At 38.2% G+C, this 11,259-nt stretch overlaps 1 protein-coding gene across 1 annotated transcript in view; it reads right to left on the reverse strand.

The window, feature by feature from the left end:
* The window catches only part of CHRNA1 (cholinergic receptor nicotinic alpha 1 subunit), a 388,181-nt gene that overhangs the window by 5,942 nt on the left and 370,980 nt on the right, over positions 1–11,259 (reverse strand). The window lies entirely within an intron of this gene.

Genomic DNA, 11,259 nt, shown 5'->3' on the forward strand with positions numbered 1-11,259 from the left:
ACATTACATTTTGGCATATGGTCTTTATTATTATATCAATGTCCACAAAGCTTCCTACCAAACCATCATGTAACTGGCAGACATCAGACTACCATGGAATGAAGCCACTGTAGAAGAAATTCCCTCAAAAGTAAGTTAAGAATCTAGTTTATCAGCTAAAACAATTCATTAAATGGCTCTTATATATGAAAAAAGAAAAAATATTTATTTTTACCCCCCTTTCGCTCTCATATGACTTTGTAACCTGATTTTGGGGTCCAGATAAATGAACTGATTGCTTTTCTTCTAAAACAGAAAGTATAACAAGAAACCAAAGGCTAAATATCAAAACCATCAGACAATATTAAAACTGATCTGACACCTAGTTGAAGTAATATAAAGGGTGTTTGGGAATACCTGGCAAGCAGAAAAGCAGGAAAAAGGTAGAAAGCCTAACAGTACAAGTAATACTAATACAGTATCAGACAGAATAAAAAGTATCAGACTGTCATCACTTTCTGTACAATAATACATGCTTAGCTCAACATCACAATACAAGGCTGACAAACTGCATTTTGTAATTTTCAACTCTACGAATGGCAGCACTCAAAATAAAAGTTTGCGTATGGTGCTTGTCAACCATTACATATGCCTCCAGACTTCATATGACCTGTACTAATGTCAAACATAGCTCTCTATGTGAATCCCTTGTCCAGACTTAGTGACTACTCTGTCCCCCTACTATGTCCTGCAGTCCACCACAGGCATGGCTCACAATCACCATTCTACTTCCTCACAGATTAGTCAGCATCTTATCATGGAAAGGAGAGGAATGCTCTAGTTACCAGTGAGTTACCTTATGAAAATGTCTGATTTTGCCTTCACTATGCGCACCTAACTAGCTGAATAATTTCTTACCATCAAGCATAACTTAACCAGTAAAGTGTCAACCAAACGAAAATATTATTTTTTGCCACAATGATTAACTTTTAAATAATATTCAAACTTATCTTATTTGAGTTGCCATTTATTTATTGTTTGGCTCTGGGTTGGGAAAGGAAAAGACAAAAAATGTTTATTTTAAACTACATGCATGCAGCTGGAGCTTTTGTTTTGTCTCTACTATCCTTTCCTATTGCTCTTCTCTATGTTTTTCATCTGTCTACTTTGCTCTGCATTCACTAGGACTGATTTAAAAAAAGTAACTCTGTGTCACAGTGTTGCTTCTTGACACCATCACTGCCTGATGGTCCTTTCATGTTATATATTCCCCATTGCAAAGTGCTTATTTGAAAAACTGCATCCATTTACATATATGACTCAGGAGCAAATGTTTGCTGCTTGCTTATCCAACAAATTCTTAGGCTGATATCAAAGACATATGCACTTATCATACAAATCAGTTAGTGACATGGACCACAGTTAAAATATTCGGATGACCTTAATTCCATATGATACTTTACATGTGTACAGCATCTCAGGAAACAAACCCTGGGGTAAACACTTATAGCTTCTCCATGCCTGTCTGTTACATGGTAGCACAATGGAATGGTGCTGAATTACAACAAGTGGGCACCTCTAAACCACAAGAACTAAATGAATTCTTGGATATTTGGCCCAGTCTTCAGAAGTTTTTACAGGCATTTGCCTGTGTCAAGTGTACAAATGAAGTTTTATACTGCAGACAAGTGAAAGGTTTATATGGCAGAGCAAACAGGGTAGCAACTTAAATAATCAAATGAAAGTCAAAGATGCAGTCAAGTAAAACAGAACTTTCTTTGCAGGTTGATTCTTGTGAATCTTTGCCAATGAAAATGGATGCTGAATTCTTGGCCTTTTTGGAATTTTAATTTGGTAGCCTGCCTATCAAAACAATCTGAAATATCACACCATCATTTTCAGTCAGAGCTACAAAATCAAAATAACAGTGTCACCAGGGACCCATGGATCCCCAGTCATGCTGCCAGGGTCAGAATACCACAGCAAAGATCCCTGAGTACCGGCTTCGACCCAACTGAGTGGACAACAGCTACTGACATCCCTTTGCACTGATCCAGGAAATTATAGACCCATCAGCTTAACTAGCCTGATCTGCAAGGCCATGGAGCAGATTATCGTGGACCTCATTAACAAGACACTGGAAACCTCAAAACACTTGATTCCACACAGTTTGGTTTTGTCAAGGGGAGGTCATGCCTGTTAAATTTGGTCGAATTCTTTGAGACAGTCACCAAGGCCATAGACAAGGGGAAGATGGTGCACACTGCCTACCTTGACCTGGCCAAAGCTTTCGATACTATTCCCCACTCAGGTATAACTGATAAACTCTCTCAACTAGGCATCAATCCATATGTTACCAGATGGGTAGCAAACTGGCTCACTGAAAGAACCCACCTAGTCAAAATAGGGGAAGCCACCTCAAGTAGTAGACCCGTAACAAACAGTGTAGCCCAGGGATCAGTCTTGGGGCCTCTGCTGTTTGGGATATACTTCTTGGAGGTGCAGGCCAAATCTAGTGGGCTATGGCTGACCAGGTTTGCAGATGACTGCAAGCTGGGTGCTGTCATCAGTTCCCCTAGTGATGCAGACATCCTCCAACAGAGTCTCATCCAAACAAATGACTGGTGTCAGAATCATGGCCTCAAACTCAATGCCAAAAAATGCATCATCATTCCTTTTGGGGAGAGTGATGTCCCCACAAATTATCACATTGATAATAAGGTCCTAAGCATGCAATCAGTCCTGAGGGACTTGGGCACTCAAGCTGATAGCAAACTGACTTTTGACCACCATATTACCTTCGTTGTACGTAAAACTTCCTATATGGCCCACCTCATTAGTAAGGGTATCTCATCCAGGGACAAGATGGTCATAATATCTCTGTATTCTTCCCTTATAAGACCCATCATTCAGTACAATGCCCCTTTCGGCATGTACCTCACAAAGCACATGCAGCAGCTGGAGAGACCACAGAGGTTCCTCACCCAGAGAATCCAGGGCCTCAGACATCTACCCTACACAGATAGGCTAAAAATCCTGTCCCTCTACTCAGTCTCCTACAGACTCCTCAGAGGTGACCTCTGTCTGGCATATAAAACAAACTCAGACCCTGCCCTGATGGGACTGCTGCATATCTGCAAGTCAAGCCCCACTCAAGTAACCCATATACGTGACCTCAACCTGGTCTGTGACATCAATAGGACTTGTTGACGTGACAGATTTGTGTCCCAGAGACTCCCCCTTTTGTGGAATAGACGCCCTCTCCACATAAAGTAGAGTACCTCATTAACCCTTTTAAAGCGCAACCTGGATAACTGGATGGGGAACAGAAAATACCCACTGGCTATGCTGGTAAGGGCCTCAGTGCCAATAGCCTAGCAACTTCCTATGATCCTATGACCCTATGAATGCAACTTAATATCTGATACTGCTAAAAGATTCAGACAATACCAGGGCATTGTCTACACAATACTAGAGTGGGCAGGCATAGATATGTACCCTACCTTATTTAACCATATTATTGCTGAGAATGAATGTAATAATGTGGTAACTGACTAAGACCATTAACTCCTCTGACAAAACCTAGATCCAGCATCAAATTGAGACTGTGACAATAGGTATTAAGTACTATATTCATTAGGTAAGAACAGTCACAATTTGTTCCTCAGGCTCCAGCCACTCAATAATCAATGTCTGAAATTTGCTACTGCACTGTTAAGTTGCAATTCAATCAAAGTCTGGCACCAGAGAAACCACTCATTCCTATAGCATATCTAGGAAAAAATCTTCTTTTAGCTGAAGTGGGACTTGCAGTAATGATGATGCACACCTGAGGTCTGTAACAACTGAAGACAGCAAGAACTTGTTAGCCAAGCTGAATCTTATTCCTTGATTAGAAAACCTTTGACATATCATGATAATGTACCATGACGACACCATGACTTCACCTGTAAGCAGGGTGGCATGCAGCTAAAAATTTGACTGGGTACAATATCATAGCTTTTCTTTATGTTGCAAGGGGTACTTAAGGGAATGTGTTTCTCTCACTGTCATTAAAAAAAATGAAAATATAATATGAAATGATGAATTCTAACATTTTTTATCATGTTAGAAAGGGACTTCATCATTAAAATATAGTTTTATAATATGTTGACAGTAGTAATCCACTTAAAAATCCCCAATGACTCTATAGACCCATCACATAAAAGACATATATTTAAATTAAAAATATACTTTATATAGGCAGCAGATAGCAAACAAATATTTAAATTAAAAATACAACAGTAACAGTAACAGGATATTTGAGAAGAAAGTGAAGATAAATCACATGATGGATGAAAAGAGACATGACAGAAACAGTCAGGGTTAGAAGTACTTAACTAGAGGACACGGCTAGAAGATATAAGTAGCTATTTCACTTCAAGATGGTCACTTTGGATCTTTGCTTATGGTACATCTGAGGAAGTATTATTTCATAGAAAAGGTAGAGGATGATTAGAACTGATTATCCAAAGAAGTAATGCAGTAAAGAAAAAAATAAACAAATTAAAAATTATATGGGACAAGCACAAAATAAGTTTTTTTTTATTGATAATAAAACAAAACAAATGCCCAGATGATGTCACCCTCCCCCACACAGGCTGTATGAATGGGCTTGTGTGCCATTGAAGGGGTTTGATAGTCAATGGGCCGAAGGGAGAAAAAGATATTAAAAAATAAATAAAAATAATAAGTTGTTTGTTAATTAGAATCTGAAATGTATCCAACAACATGTTAAAAAACTGAAACCACTTTTCAGTGTGGTAGCACCTTACAAGTAGTTGCTAGATGGAATAAATAACAGATCAGCTTGTTAAAAATGCTCTTCTGCACTTAATAATAATAGCAGCTTTTACCAGTTATCAGGGGAATCTTTCACCTTAGGTCTTGCCACTCCCGCTTGCTGTGAACTTTCAAATCTCTAACAGATGACAGCACACATATTTAAGAATATGACATAATAAATAAAGTCTGAATTGAATGGAATTGCAGCAGCAAATGTAATTTGCCCAGCACATAATTAATTATTGCAGCAAAAGAACAATTTAAGTTATTCGCAATCATGATATATTAATGCCTTATACCTTTTGTGCTTCCTGACGTACTGTAATTAACCACGTTATGATCACAAAGGGTTTATGATAATGGAATTGTTTTTATTAAATGTGCCATCGAGGGTCACTAGGATGCTTGAGATTTATGTTATTATGCTTTGCTGTAGACAATCCGCTGAGTTTATAAAGTGGTTGGGCATAGATTAGTACTGTTAACAGGCATCTGCTGGATTCATGGACCAAACCCTAAATACTGCTAATCTGGTCTGCACTGTCTGGAGGACTGAGACAACTTCCTTTGGGCACATGCCAGTAGATGCAGTGGGTAAGCCAGTGGCAAAAGGCAGCTTTTGCGATATGTTATGTATTCAGCCTAGCAGCATATAACAGTTTCTGCTAGAAGTGGTCACTCCTGCTGCCCAATGTACCTCCTTCCATGTAGTCTGGAAAGATTTCATTTTTTTAACTTTATACACAGATGTGCAACCTTTCGTGGCTTGTCACTGTAACCCACCATTAGACCTAAGTGGCACCAGTTGCTCTATATATGGTTATGTGGTTTCCTTGTTTTTCTTGCATTGAAACATCTTACTCGTAACAGCTCAAAAGCTGCCCTTACATGCAATATAAATAAATATATCAAAATACCAAGTTCATAACTGCATAACACTAGGGAAGGGAGACACTTTGCAAAGCATTTCACAGTGGCCTTTGGCAACCTCTAACTTCACTCTTCCAAAAGTGATCAAGTGCTTTATAAGGTACTGTGTACAGGGAAAGCACAATGTTATCCTTTGACAACAGCTTCTTCTTTGCATTGTGCATGTATATCCAGCTGTTGTGGACAGACTTCTGACAAAATGGGATTGTTGTGTTCAGTTTTGGACCACAATGTAATGTAGACAAGGTGCACACTCACTCTGACTATGTGTTGGTACTACATGAAATTAGAGTACTTCATATAAAATTAGCTACAAAAAGAATCTGCAGATACATTTGTGTAAACCGTTGCACCTCCCAAAAAAAAGTGTAAATAACAAAACTTTGGAGATTGACTTAGGCTCCTTACAATATATAATACCAGTTTTTATAGTTTTTAGTTTTATTTTGCTGAGAAAGGCAAGCACTATTTTTTTTCTGGACTATGAAAAATCCTTCCATATCCTTATAAAAGACTGACCCAACAATATGTTGCTACCTGAGCTTAGTGCATAATGTGACTATATCACCACGCTGATTCCAGCAATAACAGAGTCTTACTTCCATGTCTTTCAACTGCTATGATTTAGGAACAGCACCTTGATTTTAGCCCTCAAATTCAGCCTTGCTTCTCCTAGATTTATGATGTTTTCCATAATGTCAGACCCATTTATGGGTAGTATTATACATAAACTTAGCCTATGCAAAAAATTACTACTGGCAACTATATAGGGTCTAGTATCTAAAGACCTTTTATTGTGAAAAATAAGAAAATGCTTCTCTTTCTTTAAAGTCACAGTACTATAATTTTTAATGCTTGGAGGGTGAGAGCCATGCTTACTTCTAAGAAAGAGAAGTTGTCAAGTAGGTCTTGCAGAAGGAATGCCTTACATTGAAAATTAACAAATATGATAATCCAGTAGTGAAACTGCTCTCTAAGGATGAAGTTGCTCTTCTACAAAAACAATTTAATTGTGGTTACCAACGATACCTTGCTGGTTTATGCAAATAATTCAATGCTATTTACATGACATCATTCTGTGGGTATAGTCATAGAGATAATCTAAACAGCCAATGAAAGTAAACCATTAAAAATGCTATAACCTTCATTTATTTCATAATCATCATGAGTATGTCTGAAAATGAAATTAGTTATAAACAAAGATGCATTACAATATGCTTTAAGGTGCTCATAGGTTCATAGGTTCATAGGTTGGTACTAGGCTATTGGCCCTAGGGCCTATACAAGCCTAGCCATAACAATTCCCTGGCTATTTCTTCCCACACTATTTACTTCCCTGGACCCCTGTCTAGCAGGCGACTGACGTGATCTCCGGGGTGAATTTCCTTTCTCCCATCCAATCATCATCATGCATGGCAATATGCTTTAAGGTGATCAGTTTGCATAAAATAGAGTACTCACAAGTTTCATGGATGACACAACAGCTCAGTTACTTCTCAAATGGAAGAAAATAATGGATGTTCTCTTTGGAAAGAGCTTTCAGTCCACTTAAAGAGCAACTGCAGACACTGTGCTACTCATTCCTCTTGCTTTGATCATAGGAAGCCAGGAGTAAATACAAAAGTACCAAGGGAGATCTACTTCTATACCTCTCAACTGTCACTGATATTCAGGGATATGACTGATTTGGACTAAAAATTTGTTCTGTTCCTCCTAATCCTTCCTAAAATGGTCAAGTTTGGGAGAAATGGTTGTGGATTGTGGGCGTTTTACAAGTTCCTGATTCCCAAACGCTTAGAGACTACTGTCTCGAAGCCAGGGACCCGAGTGTCTTGTTGCCCAGGTAGGCTGCTACTTGCCTTGTGCTTGAACTTAAATATGAGATCAGACAAGCAGCTACAGTATCTTACCCAAACACATTATTCGAGTCTGAGTGACGTATGTGTGGCAGCCATGGTGAGGGAGTGGGAAGCTGTGGAAGTGTAGAATAGGCAATCGGCAGGAAGGGGGGTTAAGTTTAGGGAATATGAGGGGGAAGTTTCTGGGTTATGGAGCAGGAATGGGATTTAAGGTTTAGGTTGCAAGAAGGGAGTCAAAGGGTTGGGGTATAGGAAGGGAGGATTAAGTTTATGGAGAGGGAAGAGAGTTTTAGGATTAGAGTGTAAGAAGGCTATTTTTGGTTTAGAGTTAGGGTTCTGGTAGGGCTATACATTTTTGTAGGACAGGGTGCTGGAAGGTATTTACGGAGAATGAGCTAGTGGGAGTTAGAGCACTTATCTTTTTAAGCAAGTGGCAGCAAACAAGTATGTTGCAAGCAAAAAGCACACAAGCATGGGTAGTAAAGCCCTGGATTACACGTAGTACTGATAATACTTAGAATTATAGACATATTTTACTAAAATGTATGTTAATTTAAATTCAATTATTCTGTCAACTTCTCAAGTTAAAAGTATCAATATTGTAAACACTGTCCTTGATTATTTCTGGATCTGTAACTGATTCTGGGGTTGAGGTTGATAGCTATGTCTACTTCATAGTCATAAAAGACACAACCCAAAACTGAGTGGACTCATGACCACTTGTGCTGATGCCTCCATTTGTAAGGTGTTACACCAAAAGGACTATGCGTTTAATAAAGATAAAATGGAGTGATGACTGCATTTGTATTTTACAACAGACAACTGTATATTTCTACTGTAGAGACATCTCACTAACCAACCATCACATTTTAACTATTTCCACTTCCCCTATGGTTTTAAACAGCACCTATCTGGTCAAATTTCTTTTGGCATGGTTCCACTTCTTATGAGTTTATTGAAGTCCTGTGTAAACATAACCATACAAACCGTAAGATACTAAAGACTAAATTACTGTCAATTGCCCAAACATCTTGTCCTCTGTCCCTGACAAATGTGGACTGTGCCTAGTTTTTGCTTAACACTATGGTTACCTTATTTCACCATTTGTCACACCCCCTGTGATTACTGCAATCCTAGTATCCTTTCCTATATTCCTGTTTCCCATTTTCTTCCTCATGGTGCATTTCCATGCAAATCAGCTTTATGACGAGTCAGCAGTAATGCAATACTTCTCACATTGCTGAGCATTCTAATCTCAAATAGCATTAATTTACTTGGAGCAAGTATTCCAACATTTTCCTTATGCATTACAGCCATACTGTACTATGTTGATATAACATGCACATGCCTTTATGCAATGACATCTGCAGGACTTTCATATGCTGATAGTTTGCAATGCTGCTGCACAAAATTACACAGCATGTGGGAACCTTTTTGCAGCTACCGGTGTTTCATTTGAGTTTCTTACATCTCTTCAACTGTTATGTATTATTTTTACTAGTTTTGGCTAGTTTTGCTTGGTTACATAGCTCTCAAAATTTTAACTCCAGGATTAGACGCAAAGCAAAAATAATTACAGAAAAGGCCTCAAATTATAGATACTTTTTAGATACTGATTCTATTAATTGAGGACTTCTCAAAAGTTAGGCGTGTCTCTAAACTGGTCATAAGGTCTAGATATTAGATCTATGTTCTTAGGATACTCAGGAAGGGGACCCCCATCAGCTATTCTACTTTATCTAGCTACATTATAGCAATATGTTGGTAATCTGTATCATGTGAGGTGCTGTGATAACTGGGGGTTAGTGCTTCTCTTTGTTGATTGGCATTTCATAGAGTGGACAACAATACTGTCACAGGTGGAACAACCTGCACTGGCAATATTTTCATTTCCTAGCTGACTTGAAGGTATGTTGTGAGGATCCCCCTCCCCCAGAATACCTCACCTTGTCAGAAAGACTCAGCAGTTTCGACTAAACTTTATAGTACACATTTTACATTAATACCACCTACCAGTATTATTCATCATTCTCTCTCTCTTACTCTTTCTAATTCTAAAGGAATTACTTACATTCCTTTAGGCTGAAAGTGCTCATGGAGCTGAGTGATTGCCAGTGCTTGGGGGTGTGTGTGTGTGTGTGTGTGTGTGTGTGTGTGTGTGTGTGTGTGTGTGTGTGTGTGTGTGTGTCTGTGTGTGTGTGTATGTGTGCGTGTGCGTGTGTGTGTGCGTGTGTGTGTGTGTGTGTGTGTGTGTGTGTGTGTGTGTGTGTGTGTGTGTGTGTACTCCTTTGTGGCAATTTGCATCTAGCCTTTCATGCCATGAAAGACCATTCTAACACACTGACCTCCTGTACCTTTGCAGAACAAATGGTTCTGCAAATACCACCATAAGGACATTAACCTTCATCAAAAATGAATAAGACAAGGTGGTGTGATACAACCATATCAAGTGAATTCTCTGTCTTTGGAAAAAAAAATCTACCCCAGCAGTACCATTGCCATTCCCAAAATATCCTGACTATGGGATAGCTAGCTGCAGATTCTCTCTGTGTCTATCATATCCTTTCCTCATTGAGTCAAATGGAAACTTGAAATATTGGTTATTGTCTAATGGTCTGAAGAGAGATTGTTTAGTATTGACCTATGAATCAATGAAGTGATGAACAAAACTGAGTTCTGATATATCCCACTATCAGCTCAGTTCTGTACTTCTTACATAAGGTTATTTAAAATAGTGCCGAGAATAGCAGATAAATAAAAAATATCAGTTGTATACTCAACAATATGGTCCCTAACAAATATTACTTACAGCTCTCTATTACATGATATGATCTATTTATTCCATGTTTATTGCAATGTATCACTGTTTAACTTCAGCCCACAGCATTCTGCTTGTTTAGTTATACACCTGATAATATTTTGTGTCTCAAGAACGTCAGTAAACCAGTAAAAATTGTGTTTTTGTAAATTCACAGAATTTAGGTAGGAAGATGCCATGTTTTCTGAAGAAATTTTCAGCAATAACATTGTAAAGATATTGTTAATAAATAGGCTCAGGGTGTTCTTTATTTGTAACATAAAACTTACTAGTGTTTTTGCCTATGTAAAACAGGCTAATTGTCCGATAATGCACAGACCGTATTCACTGCGTCTCATTACGTGAATTTGTTACTGTTAAATCAGTCACAAATTGACATGCTGTGCATCACAGACATCTCATATTTGAACACCAGAGGGCAGCATGTAGCTTCATAATTTAATGATAAATTTGAGTAACATTGCTATTGCCAGCCATTTCTTTGTCTGAAATTTTTTCATAACGGTTGCAAACCTCCTGTTTTCAAGGCTTTAATAAATATCACAAATTCTCAAACTACACACAAACAGACGTTTATAATATAAGACAGATAAAATGACAATCTCATAAAATGTAAACCTGCATTTTGCACTTACTATTCCTCACCAGGAGTTCTTACGTGAAAGTTAGGACATGCACTGAAATATTATACTTACAAATGGCTAATGTTATTTCTCGAGATGCTATGATATCAAATAAATATGAAAACATGAAAGACAAATTTCCCAAGCAAATGCAGAGATGATTCAGCCAGAATGACTGTGGCAAGATACATAAATGCACCTCTTTACCTACCTACTTATGGCTCAG

Source organism: Protopterus annectens, chromosome 6.part1 (genome assembly GCF_019279795.1).
Source record: "Protopterus annectens isolate FY-2018-M chromosome 6.part1, PAN1.0, whole genome shotgun sequence".
Lineage (NCBI taxonomy): Eukaryota > Metazoa > Chordata > Ceratodontiformes > Protopteridae > Protopterus > Protopterus annectens.